This window comes from Pyrgilauda ruficollis, unplaced genomic scaffold (genome assembly GCF_017590135.1).
Source record: "Pyrgilauda ruficollis isolate IOZ18807 unplaced genomic scaffold, ASM1759013v1 scaffold22, whole genome shotgun sequence".
NCBI classification, from domain to species: Eukaryota; Metazoa; Chordata; class Aves; order Passeriformes; family Passeridae; genus Pyrgilauda; species Pyrgilauda ruficollis.
In genome coordinates this window covers 28,194-41,610 of record NW_024521428.1, presented here as the reverse complement: position 1 = coordinate 41,610, position 13,417 = coordinate 28,194, and positions in this window count along the sequence as shown.

Here is a 13,417-nt window from a genome sequence, read left to right as displayed (position 1 = left end):
AATAACATTTAGAAACTGCTGAGTGGTGGAGCCCATGATTTGTCCTATGTGGCACATTTCCCTCTTTGACCAGGTGTTTATAATAACTCACCAGAGATCAGTGGCTTCTGTTTGGTGTGAAACATCAGGGTAGCAAACTGCAGTAATTCAGAGAGAACAAGATAAATTTAAAAATCATACAATTATTTGGGTTAGAAAGGACCTCCAAAGATCAAGTTCTAGCCCTCCTGCCAAAGACAGGGATACTTTCCATTAGACCAAGTTGGTCAAAGTCCTATCCAACCTGAGCTTGAATGTTTCCAGGAATGGAGCATCCACAACTTCTCTGGGCATCCTGTTCCAGTGCCTCACCACCTTCATCATAAAATGTGTCTTCCTTATATCTAGTCTGAATCTACCCTTTTTTAGTTTAAATATCTCAGTAGAGAAACTGAGTTTGAAACTTCATGAAATGCAGAACAAAAAATTGAAATAAAATATGAAGATTAGGAGTTGGTGCTAACCAGTAAGATAGAAATCTTGGCTGGGGAAGAAAAAAAAGATGCACAGGAAGTGTGGGGGTTGGAAGAGAAGAAAATGCTCTGGTTGGGGATGGGTGACAGTTAAGAACAGCCGTGGTTACCAGGAGCTGCTCTGAAGCACAGAGAGGACCTGTCATCTGCAAGATCTTGGAGTGGTCCAGGGAATGCTCTATGAACATGAGGAAACAGGTACAGAAATGCACATAGAGAGTGTTATTTCTCCTTCAGCATCCATTTAGTTCTTACATTGTCAAAGCAGAGTACATCATCTCATGTTGCTCCTTAACATGTGTTATGTGCTGCTTTTTCATGTTTCCCTGAAAATTTAGCTCATCTGAGTGAGCTATTTCTGGGACTGGAGCTTAGAGGAATGGTTGCCTAATCTGTGCTGGGGGGCTACAGCAGTGTGGCCCTGGGGGCTCTGCTCAGGGGGGCTCCAGTCCCATTTCTTCAACAGGAAGCTGGTCTGACATCAGCTCTCTTGAAGTAGCTGGTCATTCAAAGGCAGCACCCTTATGGACAGACTCCATCATTTTGCTCCTTCCCTGGGAGTTATGTAGGCGTGTGAGCAAATAGATGGGGCTGGCACATCATGTTGTGAACAGCAAGATCTCTGTGAAGTGGTGGTTGAGGCTTAAAAATTACCTTAGGTGTGAACAAAGGAAATTTTGAATGTTATGTAGTTTCAAATAATACGTACGTTTCTCTTTCAGATTCAAAATCAGTAGAGAGCAAAACTACTGTAATAGTTAAGTGGTGTTGATATGCCTACTTCTTTGCTTAATAATACTTTTAACAGTGGTGAGGGTATGGAGAGTCAGTTAAAACAAATTGGTCTACAAATTTGCACTCAAGCATCTTAAATCTTGACAGGAAGTGGAAGGCTCCACAGTCATAGTAAGACTTTCTCACTTTGTGGAAGTTCCTATATTTTTATCTGCTTTTAGCTATCTTCTTTCTTCTCTTCTAAAAATACCTGTAGACATGATATGTGCTGGTGCTATCACATAGCTTCTTCCTGCTGCTTTTAAATTACTGTTTCCAAGTCAGTTTGGTGCTTGCACATTTCATAGAATCACAGAACAATTCAGGCTGGAGAGGACTTTTAAGATCATCTAGTTGCAACCTCCCTGCCATAGGCAGGGTCACCTTCCACCAGACCAGGTAAACTTGATCAAGTAAAAGTGAGCGTTTTTCCTTTCACTTTGTACATGAAAAAGGCCTTCTTTGATATTGGAAAGTGTCCTTGTTTCTGGCTTGAGTACTGTAACTGAAGTGAGGCCTCTGAAATGGAGGTCTGTATCGAGCTGGGAGAAGTTCTCTCTGAAATAGCCCAGGAGTGGGTGTCAATCTTTCTGGAAGGTTTCAGAGGCAGCTCCTAACTCAGCTATTTTGTTCAGGTAAGTGGAAAAAGTGAGTGATCATCTACTGCCCTCATTATGAAGTTTTTCTTCTTCACCTCTGCAACCCCAAACCCACGTCGGCTCCTGTTTCCAATATTATGTATAAGAACTGCAGACCTGCTAAGGGGCAGCCCTTGGCAATCCCCACTTTACACAGGCAGAATATCTGAATTGCTCCCATGGGGTGTGACTCTCCCTCAGTTGCCTGCAGCATGGCTAAACTTGGAAAAAGGTATTATTTTGATGTTCATTGGGTCTAAAAAAGGTGATTTGGGAAATGGACTGAACTTGATCAACTGAGGACACCTGTGGCATGCATGGAGGGGGAGGAGGATGGAAAGGAAAGCAGCTGGCTTTCTCTTGCCTCCTACCAGCATTTTTTAATTATCTTACAGAGTTCTTGCCTTTGCATACAGAATTTGTGTCATCTCTTCTAAGCTTACTAGCATGATATTTCTGTACCTGAACTTCTATTATTTGATTGCTCATGATGAATCGCATGAGCTGTCAAAAATGCAATCTGCAATTAAAGTGAGGCCTTTCTTTAAATTTCCTCTTTCTTATTTTAGCTTGGCTTACACAACTGCTGTAAATCAGGCCTGCCTCTTCCAAACATCTTTCATCCCACTAGTCACTATCAAGCAAGTTTGACAGGTCTCCAAAAGCAGAGTTAGTTTCTGCAAGTTTTGTGGAAGTCAGTGTCAAGATTAGAGAGACGTGGGCAGACTAGTGCTCCTTTTCCCTCAAGGAAGGTTACAGCTCCAGCTAAGGAGTTACCTGCTCCATTTAGCCTGCCAGCAGCCCAGTGAGGATATGTATGGATATCAATCCATACACATTGGATCACAATTGGAGATTGTGTCAGAAGGCTTCAAAGACATGGGAAGACAGGGACTAGAGTTACTATGGAGAAAGAGAAGCTGGGGCTTGGCAAAAAATTTGGGGGCCATGTGAGTTGGTCGATAAAAACCCAAGCTTTGTGGGTTTGCTGCTCGTAGGACAATGTTTGTGCTGCAGTTATTTAGATGATGCAACCCTGTTGCTGTAAAGCAAAGGATCTTGGTATTGGTTTTCTGCAGCAGGTTTTTACTCATTGCAGTGGTGATGAGTGAATCCCGTTGATCATATCAAAACAACCAAGATCACATTTGGCTTTTTTTTTTTTTCCAAGAGATAAATTTTGGAAGAGTGGCCTCTTTCATGTTGATTTCTCTCCTTCATGCAGTATTACTCCATTTTAGCTAACAGAAGTGCCTAGGATGAGTTTGAGGTGCTTCATCTTTCTTGCTCAGGAATCAAAAAAAGAGAAATCTGTTTTAAGGAAATGAAGAAAACACAATCTTCTTTTGCTTCTTCCTGTTGATCACAATAAAATGTAACACCTTTAGGACAAATTTTAACACCGGGAAATAAATATTTGCATCACAAAAGGTGACTTTTATTACAAAGCTATGTTAACTGACTACAGTTAGGCTCCTCTATGTTTAAAGAAATTGTATGAGTATATGTTGAAGGAAGACTTAGCTCTAGGAGTTATTTTCTGCTTCATTAAGATTTTCTTTACATCTTATTTTCCTTAGATTTCTGTTGAGAAGACTTGTGGTATCTGTGGAGCCAGAGGTGGTGAGCTGAGCTAGATGTACCTGGAGGGAGATGAGGTGCTTGGGGCTTGCTTTGCCATCAGTCTAGATTTTGTCATTTTCCTGGAAGTTTCTGTTGTCAGTGATGCAATATCTATAATATGGCTGACCAAGCAGATGTGTCTGCACTGGGGGGAGCTGACTGGCTCTCTGGACTCTGTTGTTTGTGTTAATTAGACTTCTGCTGACTAGAATGAGACCTTAAGCACCTATCTCATAGTTATCCAAATGTATGTGTTGTAATGGAGTCTACCCTAGGACCTCAATGAATTTCTCCATATGTAGGAGTGTAGTTGTATTTAGGTATTATCTCAGTTGCTGTAGAGTGTTTGTGACATCTGTATGGGACTAGTCTGCTGATGTGCCTGCTTGGTTAAGAGTTTGCTCTCTGGCCTTCGGGACGGTGAAGCAGAAGCACTGTGATCACTTTGTTGCCTGTGAGACTTAGCACATCTTGCATGGGCTGCAGCTTGAGCAGCTCTACAGTCCATGACTCATTTCCTTTCACTGTGAAGAGAACTGCTCACCACTGCAGTTCATCACCAGCATGGACAAGGAAATCCATGACATATTTTCTGATTAGCCAACATGAAATCTCATCTGTTGGCATTAATTTTTAAAGAAATATGGATTTTGATTATCCCATTGCTAAGATTTAATATTTGAAATAATCCTACCCAGAGAAGAACTTTTATCAGGTCACTGTACCAGACAGATGCAGCTTTCTTATACTGAGATGTTATTGCTTGGCACTTGTGTCCTTCAATTCCATAAAGAAATTTAATAGATGGCTGCATAAGAAACAATCAATGTGAAACAGAAAATAGCTAAAATATGTATACTTTTGGTTTCCTTGAGAAGCAGTTTTGTAGTATCTCTGGGATTAATTTTGCATTTTTTTTAATCTTCTTTATTGTTGTCTCTGTCATTACCCTCTAAAAGCTGTCTTCTATCTCTTATCACTGCTGTTGCAGCTGTTTTTTGACTCCTGTCATTGCTGTTTCTCTGATGCATGTCAGAGAAACACTTTACCATTTCATGGAAACTTTTTAGAAAAAAAAAAAAAACCAACAAAAAAACGGAACATGTTCCCACAAGTAGACAAAAAGTAGACAAAATCTCTCATGCTATCTAGATATTAGATAGACCACGATGATTATTCTTGCAGGTGCTTTTGTTATTTTGCATAATCACATTTGCATTTTGACAGATTTGTGCTCATGGTGTGAATCCCCTCTTTATTTTACGTCCCTAGACACTTGTGTTGTTTAGGACTGAGACTTGAGCATGCTTTTTCCCATGACTGATTATTGAGCCTGTGACTTGTTTAGGGGGGTCCTATGCACCCCCACTTTAAAACAGCATTGGCTTCTGCAGAAGTTCCTAATCTGAAGTTCCAGACTGGTTTTGGTTTCTTTGCTTTAGTGCCAGATTGCACATTTTAAAATGCTGTGATGTGACAAGTAGTTGTGCATGGTTCTGCATCTTATAAATAAATGCTGTGGTCACTGGTGCCCAGTGGGGCAATGCTAAGCAGAGGCAATGGGCACAGCCTGAAACTCAGGAGGGTCCATCTGATAATCAGAGAACACTTTTTCACTGTGAGGGTGACCGAGAACCGCAACAGGCTGCCCAGGGAGATTGTGGAGTCTCTGTCCCTGGAGATATTCAAAAGTCATCTGGACATGGGCCTGGGCAAACAGCTCCCAGTGGCCCTGCTTCAGCTGGGAGTTGGATCCCCTGGCCTACAAAAGTGGCTGCAAACCTCAACCACATTGAGATTCTGCAAAATACTATCTTCAAAGACACTAATTCTTACATCTTCTTTGTACAGCAGTCAGAAACACTTTTGACCCAGAAAAGGCTGTTCCTCTTGACTACCATGGAAATTAGTTGTGAGAGCAGAACCTGATGGTCCTCAGCATATGGATGGGGAGGGTAGCTCAGGGAATCTGAACTCTTTACATCTGACTGGGATATATAAAACAATAAGTAAAAATTGTTTTCTGGAGGAGGAGAAGCCTAAAAAAAACATTAACTAAATCTTCCAGTAAAGATTGCATAAGTGAAATGAATGAAGAGATGCTGGATTATGTTTAAAAATAAAGAGTGTTTATGAAAGGATATTTAATTGCAAACTAATTTCTTTAGCTCAAATTGGCACTTCCTTTCTTGTGCTAGTACGTGGTAACATAAAAAAGATTTAAGTGGTCTATAAGAAGACAAATACCTCATTTCTATTTTGTTCTCTTACAAAAGGGACGTTTCTCAGCCCGTCTTTAGCCAGATAAGAGTTGAAATTGCAAGACGGGTTTAAAAGCTGCTCTCCTGCCCTCTAGTGTTACTGTAAAAGTTTCGAATCAGCTGAGGGTTTGGGTGCGAACGAATTTCTGCTGTTTTTAGAAAACTGAAAACGTACAAATTTGTTCTTATTCTAAGTAGAAAATGACACTGCCTCTCCTCTCCTCTCCTCTCCTCCTCTCTTCACTTTCTTCCCCTCTCCCCTGCCTTTTTCTTCCATGCATGAATTAATAAGGTGAGCCTTGCCATCAAACTTACTGAACCTTGTTAAACCACTGTTAAATTCCACGGAATTTATTGAACTCTGTCAAATTATTACCTTACCTCAATAAAACATATTGCCGCCTCTCTGCTTTGACTGAGATGCATTCCATTCACCCACAACAGAGGCTGAGCATTGATACTGCCCTGTAGTATAAAGGCAGCTTCATTATATTAGATTTATTTGATCTTTTTTGCCCAACACCCAAGAAAAAGCAAAGATGCCGAACATCACTAGGGGTCACTGTTAAACGGGATTATGAGTCTTGGAGCAGTGAATTTATGCACAAACTGAGCCCGTATTCCTCAAACCGATATGTTGATCATTCCAGGACTTCGCCATGTTTAATTTGTCTGGCTATTTTTTTTCATCCAGAAAGAAGATAAATAAATGGATACCAAGGTTCAGCTGGGGAGAGAATATCTTCTGATTTGTTGCAGCAATCTTTATGAAAGTGGAACTTGTGTTTTGCACTCTTCTGTGCTCATTTCTCACAGTATGTGATGGCCTTAAAAGTAGTTTTAGGGGCTTTTTTGTGATGAGCGAACTGAGATAAATGCCTTTAGTCTAGATTCATGGAACCAAACACCAACCACTCCACAGTACCTGAGGTGCCACTGAGTCACATTAGTCACAGGGTCTGGGGATGCCTCTTGCAGAATCAGTGCCCTTAGCTCCTCTTCAGCATGGCTAAGCAGACAGAGTTCCATTCCTTGGATATTTTATTTTTTATCAGTGGTTGATGAATTCTTCACACATACTGGAAGTTTAGAAATTGTTTGAAAATAAATTTGAAAATCCTCTTGGTTTTTAGCTTAATGAGAGACAAGGCTTGCATCAGTCTCAAGTCTTTGTCCTGAGCTGCATTCCTCAGTACATTAACTGAGAGCACCCCACCTGTCCTTCAAAGGCCAGAGAGATAAGTCATGTCTTGATTTGCTGAGTTGCACTTTTCTACAGTTAGATACCATTCACAGGAAAGTAACAAATTCCATAGAATAATCCGTCCTCCTAATATTCACCCCCCCAAAAAATATGGTAGGAACTGGAATGTTGCTTGTCAAGTTCAGGCTTAATATCTCATTTGTTCCTATTTGGTTCCTTAGCAGATTCATTGCTTGCCTCAGGCAATAGCAACATGTTTCTTCGTGATGAAATGTGATCAGTTATTTGGATGTTAACTGTAAGAATGTAAGTGGCATTTCTGTTGGTTTGGCAAGAGTATCAAGAAGGTTTTTTTTAATCTAACTGCTGCCTTGATTGTTCCAACCTCTAGATCGATGCACTCTTTTGGAAGCAGAGCGAACCAGCCTCATTGTGGTTTAGTGTTAAATGTTATGATTTTTGCTAACTGACTCACCTTTGGCATGTATGATGCCTCCCTTTGGTTCTGGCAAAGCCAACACCTGTTGACTTCTTGACTGTACAGCATTCAGCTGACCTCTTGGCATGTACGTATGTACCCAGACCTTGATCAAAACCTGCTTGGGGATCTTATAGATCCCAAATATTATGGCTGGAGGGAAAATGGGTGCACCTGGGAAGTGACTTTCAGAGAGGTACCAGGTTCTGTCTTTCATCATCAACTTTGTCAAGTTAATCAGATTTCATTTTCCAGTTGATGTAGGAGATTGAATTGGGCTTAAAAATGACCAGTAACAAATTACCCTGGAGGAAGAATTGGCTTTGTTGACTGCCACAGGTAGAGTTTCTGCATGCTGTTCTGTTTCCACTCTTCCTGCCTGGCAGCAGCTAGTGAAAAATGACTGAGGCTTAGAAAAGAGGATCACACTGATCTTTATGTGACACTGGGGGTATCACAATCTGGCACAAAGATCTCTGAGGCAGGACCTGTTCAGAGATGCTGTGTTTTCTTGTGTTCATTGTTAGACAGGAGATCCAAAGCACCACTGGCAGCATTTTCTACAGGCAGCATAAGTTGCTTGGATGACCAGGATGCAGACTGAGAAACTTGTGAGAGTTATTGCACGTGGGATGTTGATTGGATGGACATTAGGCCTCATGCATGTTCAGGGTAGTCCAGGCTTACTGCTCAAGGAATATACTTGTTCTAAGCATGGTAACTCCCAAGTGTCCAAAATCCATCTGTTATCACACATGAGTAGAACTGGATGTACCTGTGAGAATGTTTCCATTGTACATACAGATCAGGGTTGTTCTGCGCAAAAATCAAAGGTAATGGTCACTGCATGTGTGAAGTTCTAGTTTAATGCCCAAAGCAGGAGGGGGAGAGGTGATTAAAAGGAGTAGAGTCAGTAGTCCTGTCTAAACACAAAACACATGCATGGGGCAGCTTCCTCTCTCTTCCTGTCCAGTATCTCAAATCTAAACAGCCTTTGCTCTCTTCTGAATAAACTCAGTCCAGTGTCTGGGCTTTCATGCCTACTGAACTCAATAAAGTTGAGTTGTTTGGCCTTGCGAAAACTGAGGATTTGAAAATCACTTTCTAGAACTTCACTCATTTAACACAGTCGGATTAACATGGTCACTCTCAGCAAGAGTGACCAGGCAAGTCACAAGTAACTGGGCTTTAAAGGAGCTATGCATTTCACTTTCATGGCATAAAAATTCCTTACCTGGATTTAGAAAGCACACACTTCTGTGGTGTAAAGAGAAAACTGTCTTTTTCTTCCACATATAAAGATCTGTTAAACATCATTATCAATGATCTGGATGAGGGAACAGAGTACACCCTCAGCAGAGGACACCAAATTGGATGGGAGTGTAGATCTGCTGGAGGATAGGAAGCTTCTGCAGGGGGATATGAACAGGCTGGATTGATGGGCCAAGGCCAATTATATGAGCTGCACTTGGGTCCCAACAACACCCTGCAGCACTACAGGCTGGGGGAAGGGTGGCTGAAAAACTGCACAGTGGAAAAGGGGGTGCTGGTGGCAGCAGCTGAACATGAGCCAGCAGTGCCCAGGTGGCCAAGAGGGCCAATGGCATCCTGGCCTGTGCCAGCAATAGTGTGGCCAGCAGGAGCAGGGCAGGGATTGTCCCCCTGTACTCAGCACCAATGAGGCCACACCTCAAATCCTGTGTTCAGTTCTGGGCCCCTCACTACAAGAAAATTTCCACTGGTGCTGAAGAGTGTTTAGAGATGAGCAAGGGAGCTGGTGAAGGCTCAGGAGTACAAATACGAGCAGCAGCTGAGGGTTAGCCTGGAGATGAGGAGGCTGAGGAAGGACCTTACCTCTCTTTACAACTGCCTGAAAGGAGATTGTAGCCAGGTGGGGGTTGGTTCCTTCTTCCAGGTAACACAGCAATAGGACAAAACAAAATGGCCTGAAGTTGTGGGGAGATTGAATATTAGAAAACATTTAGATTGAATATTAGAAAATATTTCTTCATGGAAAGCATTGACAAATGTTGGAAAAGGCTGCCCAGGAAAGTGTTGGAGTCACCATCTCTGGAGGTATTCAAAAGATGTGTAGATGTGGCACTTGGGGACATGGTTTAGTGGTGGACTTGGAAGTGTGGTTGAGACTTGTAATTGGACTTGATTTTTGAGGTCCTTTCCACCCTAAATTATTTTCTGTGTCTAGTTGAGAGATTTCCTCAATACATGTTCCAAGACGCATGTGGAAAGATCTGCAAAGATCCCAGTCACTTTTGTGAAAAATATGATAATACTTAGTAATTTGCCAGTCTTTCTAAAGCCATTAAATACCTCTTCCAACTTGTGAAATGGTTATTGTTTTCTTCTGTAAAAATAAGTTTATTTCTTCAGTTGCATAATTGGGTCAAATTGTATTTTAGGTTAAACAGAGTGCTTACTGGGGGGGCAGCTTTGAAAGTACTATAAAATTCAAGTAAAAAATAAAAAATGCAGGCATTTTACTGAACTTATCAAAAAAGCTTTTTCAGTTTATATATATATATATAAACTGTTATATATATATATAAACAGTATATATATATATATACATACTGGAGCATTCATAGTTTAAGACCAAAACTTTAATCTTAAAAGTTTAGCCCAAAATATATTTGGGAGCAGTGATTTGGATACAGCATTCCCCAGATCCCTAAGGCTGAAGAATAAATTCTGCAGCTGAAAAGGTGGTAGATGATCATGATGTACTCAGGGGTGTGGACTCCCCACTTGCTTTTGTTTAGATAAGGTAATGTGCAGCACTTGCCCCTCTAATTGTTCATTACTCCTGTGCCGATATGTTTTGCTGGAGTTTATCTTGTGCAGCTGCTGCAAGCCTATGCCAGATGGCAACCTAGCTCTTCAAGCATGAGAAATAGAACTGAAAGGACCAGGAAGGTCTCAGATCCCCATGTAAGGCTCTGATCCTGTAGGCAGTCGGGGTTCTGTACATGAAGGGCTTGAAAAGTCAAGCTCTTTGCATGCTTTAGCCTAATACAATTAGCCTTCCCTTTGATGTTAGTGGCTTGAGCTCTTTGCCATTTACAAATGTGGTCAGATAACAACACTTTTAAACTGGAGGCAAACATCTTTATTCAAGTTTGATTATCTAATTAAGATATAGAACCATGCTTAGCCAACAAAAGAAGGCTTCTTTATTTGCTTTCCGTCTGAGAATGCTAAGTGCTTTTGTAAACAGGGTATTTTATTTTGGCACATAATTTAAACTCTCAAGTTGGTGTCATTTTTCTCCCCCACTTCCTGGTTGGTTTCATAAGTAGGCCATGTATTTTGTATTGGGAATGTTCACTGCACAGAACATGGAGCCCAAGCATGTCAAACTCTAATGTCTATCTTTGGTATTAGATGTAACATAGCATTCAAAATATTCTTCTTTTTATAAGAATTCTGAATTAAACAAGATTTTAAAAAACTGAATATTTTTATAAACGCCATAGCAGAAAGTATTTATCAGTCTGAGAATTTATAAACATAAAAATAAAATTGTGTTTACAGTGATTAGTTGCATCAGCATAATATATTATATGATGGAAAAAATGTGCCAGTGCATCTATGCCAACCTTGGTATTTTTCTCAGAAAGGTCAGAGGATGAAAGTATGCCTTGTCAGGCAGCCAGAACCATTTTACAGCTGTTATTAGTTGCATGCAGCCTAGAGGAAATGGGCTCCTGCCTCCAGCTCACAAAATCAAAGCCTGAAACGTGTGCAAAACATTTAGATTGGATCTCTGAAGTACTTGAAATCGATCTTGATTCAAGTCCAGACTAGCTCTACGCACTTGCACCCATTCGCTGGAATTTTGTTTCTCATATTTTCCAGTAAATATGAATATTATTTTTCCCCCTATATCTGAAGATTAGCAAACTTTTGCAAATTTTCATGACTAGTGGTATAATGTGATGTGTGTTTTATACCTTCTTTAGCTGATGTTTGCAAATTTTCCTTTGATTTTTCACAGTAAGATTCACTTCAGCTGACGTCCTGACACAGTCCAGTGGACAGAGCTGCCTCCATGTGTATCCTCATTGTCAGTGAGCTTGCACCAGTCAGGTCTGTATCCTTACTGTGTGTCTGCCAGCTCATGTGCCTGCCAATCTGTGTGCCTTTTCATGGTGTTTAAGCTATCAGTCACATTTTGCCTAGCCTAGGATGTAGATGTGACACTGAAATGCTTTAGCTGGTGACTGCTGGTGTGTTCTAAAAGTGTGATACAGGATGTATCGGTACTGCAAAATACAGTTATGAAGTTGGAGCAGCAGCAAAGATGAAGTAATCTGCATTTTAACTTCACACGAGAAGCTTGCTTTCAGGGCTGTGAGAACATATGTAGCAAAGGAGAGATTGAACTGCTGCAAAAGACAGAAAATAGAAAAGCTTCAGGGACTGTGACCAGTGGGTAACCAGTATTTCCTGAGGGTCTACACCCTCTTTTCTTGTCTTTCCTTTTGTATTTTCACACGGATTCACGTGAGTGTGGCCAGACTACAGCTGCCCTCCGTTTGCTACATACCAGCTGGCCCAAAATTCAAGGTGTGTTGTCCTCTAGGAGATGCAAGCCATGCCTGGTTAAAGCTGTACTTTCTTGCACTGTAACCTGTTAATTCGTATTCTAATTTGTGCTAAGCTTTAAACTGAGGAGCCTAAAAGAGCAATGAAACTTGTGCTATGCAGGCTGTTAAAAGAGCTTGGCCAGGTTAGCTCTTCATGCTTCTGTTGCATAGAAGCCTGGCAGAGATGGTGAGACCAAATTAAACCAATTATCAATATTATGCTGTTCAGCAAATGCTTCTGTTTCCGATGGTGTTAATGAAGTGGCAGGAGCAATTTGAAGGCCGCAGTTCCCGCAATAAAATGCTGGCAGTGCACAAAGGAAGCAGCAAGCTGCTCCAGGAGGGACAGCTGGAGGATGGGGGTGGGAAGGCAGAGGCAAGAAGTGATTGTCTGTCTCCTGAGAATGGGACCAATTTTCAGTGTAGCTATGCCAGCTGAGCTCCGAGAAGGCACCAGGGAATCCAGCTCAATGGGATTTAATTTGTGTGTGTGCCTATAGATTATATATGACAGGCACGATTCCACATGGCTCCCAAATCATGGCGCTGTACTTAAGCCCTTATACACAGATAATGCAGACGTGGGATAATCAAAGCAACCTTTGTCATGCTGAAAGCTGAAACTCCTGAGGGCAGAGTTTAATCAATGTATTATTGGAACTAAAATTCCAGCCTTACTGTAGCGATTGTATTACTAGATGTCATATTTAATTCATGAAGAGAACTGTGAGTTTTAAAATGGAAATGAGACTCAAAATTTGCTGGTTGATGCAGAATGTAAAATTAATTTTCTGTTGGTCATGAGTGATGAAGAAATAGGTAAGAAAGAAAAAAAATCTTTCTCATCTGTGGCTGAATTCCTTTTGCCAGGTTATTGACAGTCTCAAAAAGGACTGAAAGAAAGCACTACAGAAAGGTAGCTGTGATTCACTTCGCAAGTTGCATCTCTGTTCATACCAAAGAAGGATTTTCTTCTATTCCTTTAACAGTGCATGTAAATGTTGTGCCGTAATACTGAACAAATATTTCAGCATTACTTAAATATATAAGAAAATTATTACTTCCCTATGGTTTTTGTACTATTATCTCCTTTTGCTCTTTTTTTCAGACAAGGGAATTGCTAGGAGGTGGTAGTAGCGTGTCACTTCTAGGTACACGTATATACTGTAACCATTATCCTTGTGCTTGAGCTTGTGTGTTTTCCAACAGCTTTATCAAGCTTTGCCGTAATTAAAAAAATAAAGAATCTGCTGATTCGAAAGAAAATGTGACAGTGAAATAAATCTGGGTTATATTTGGTTAATAAGGAAACAGAGGATG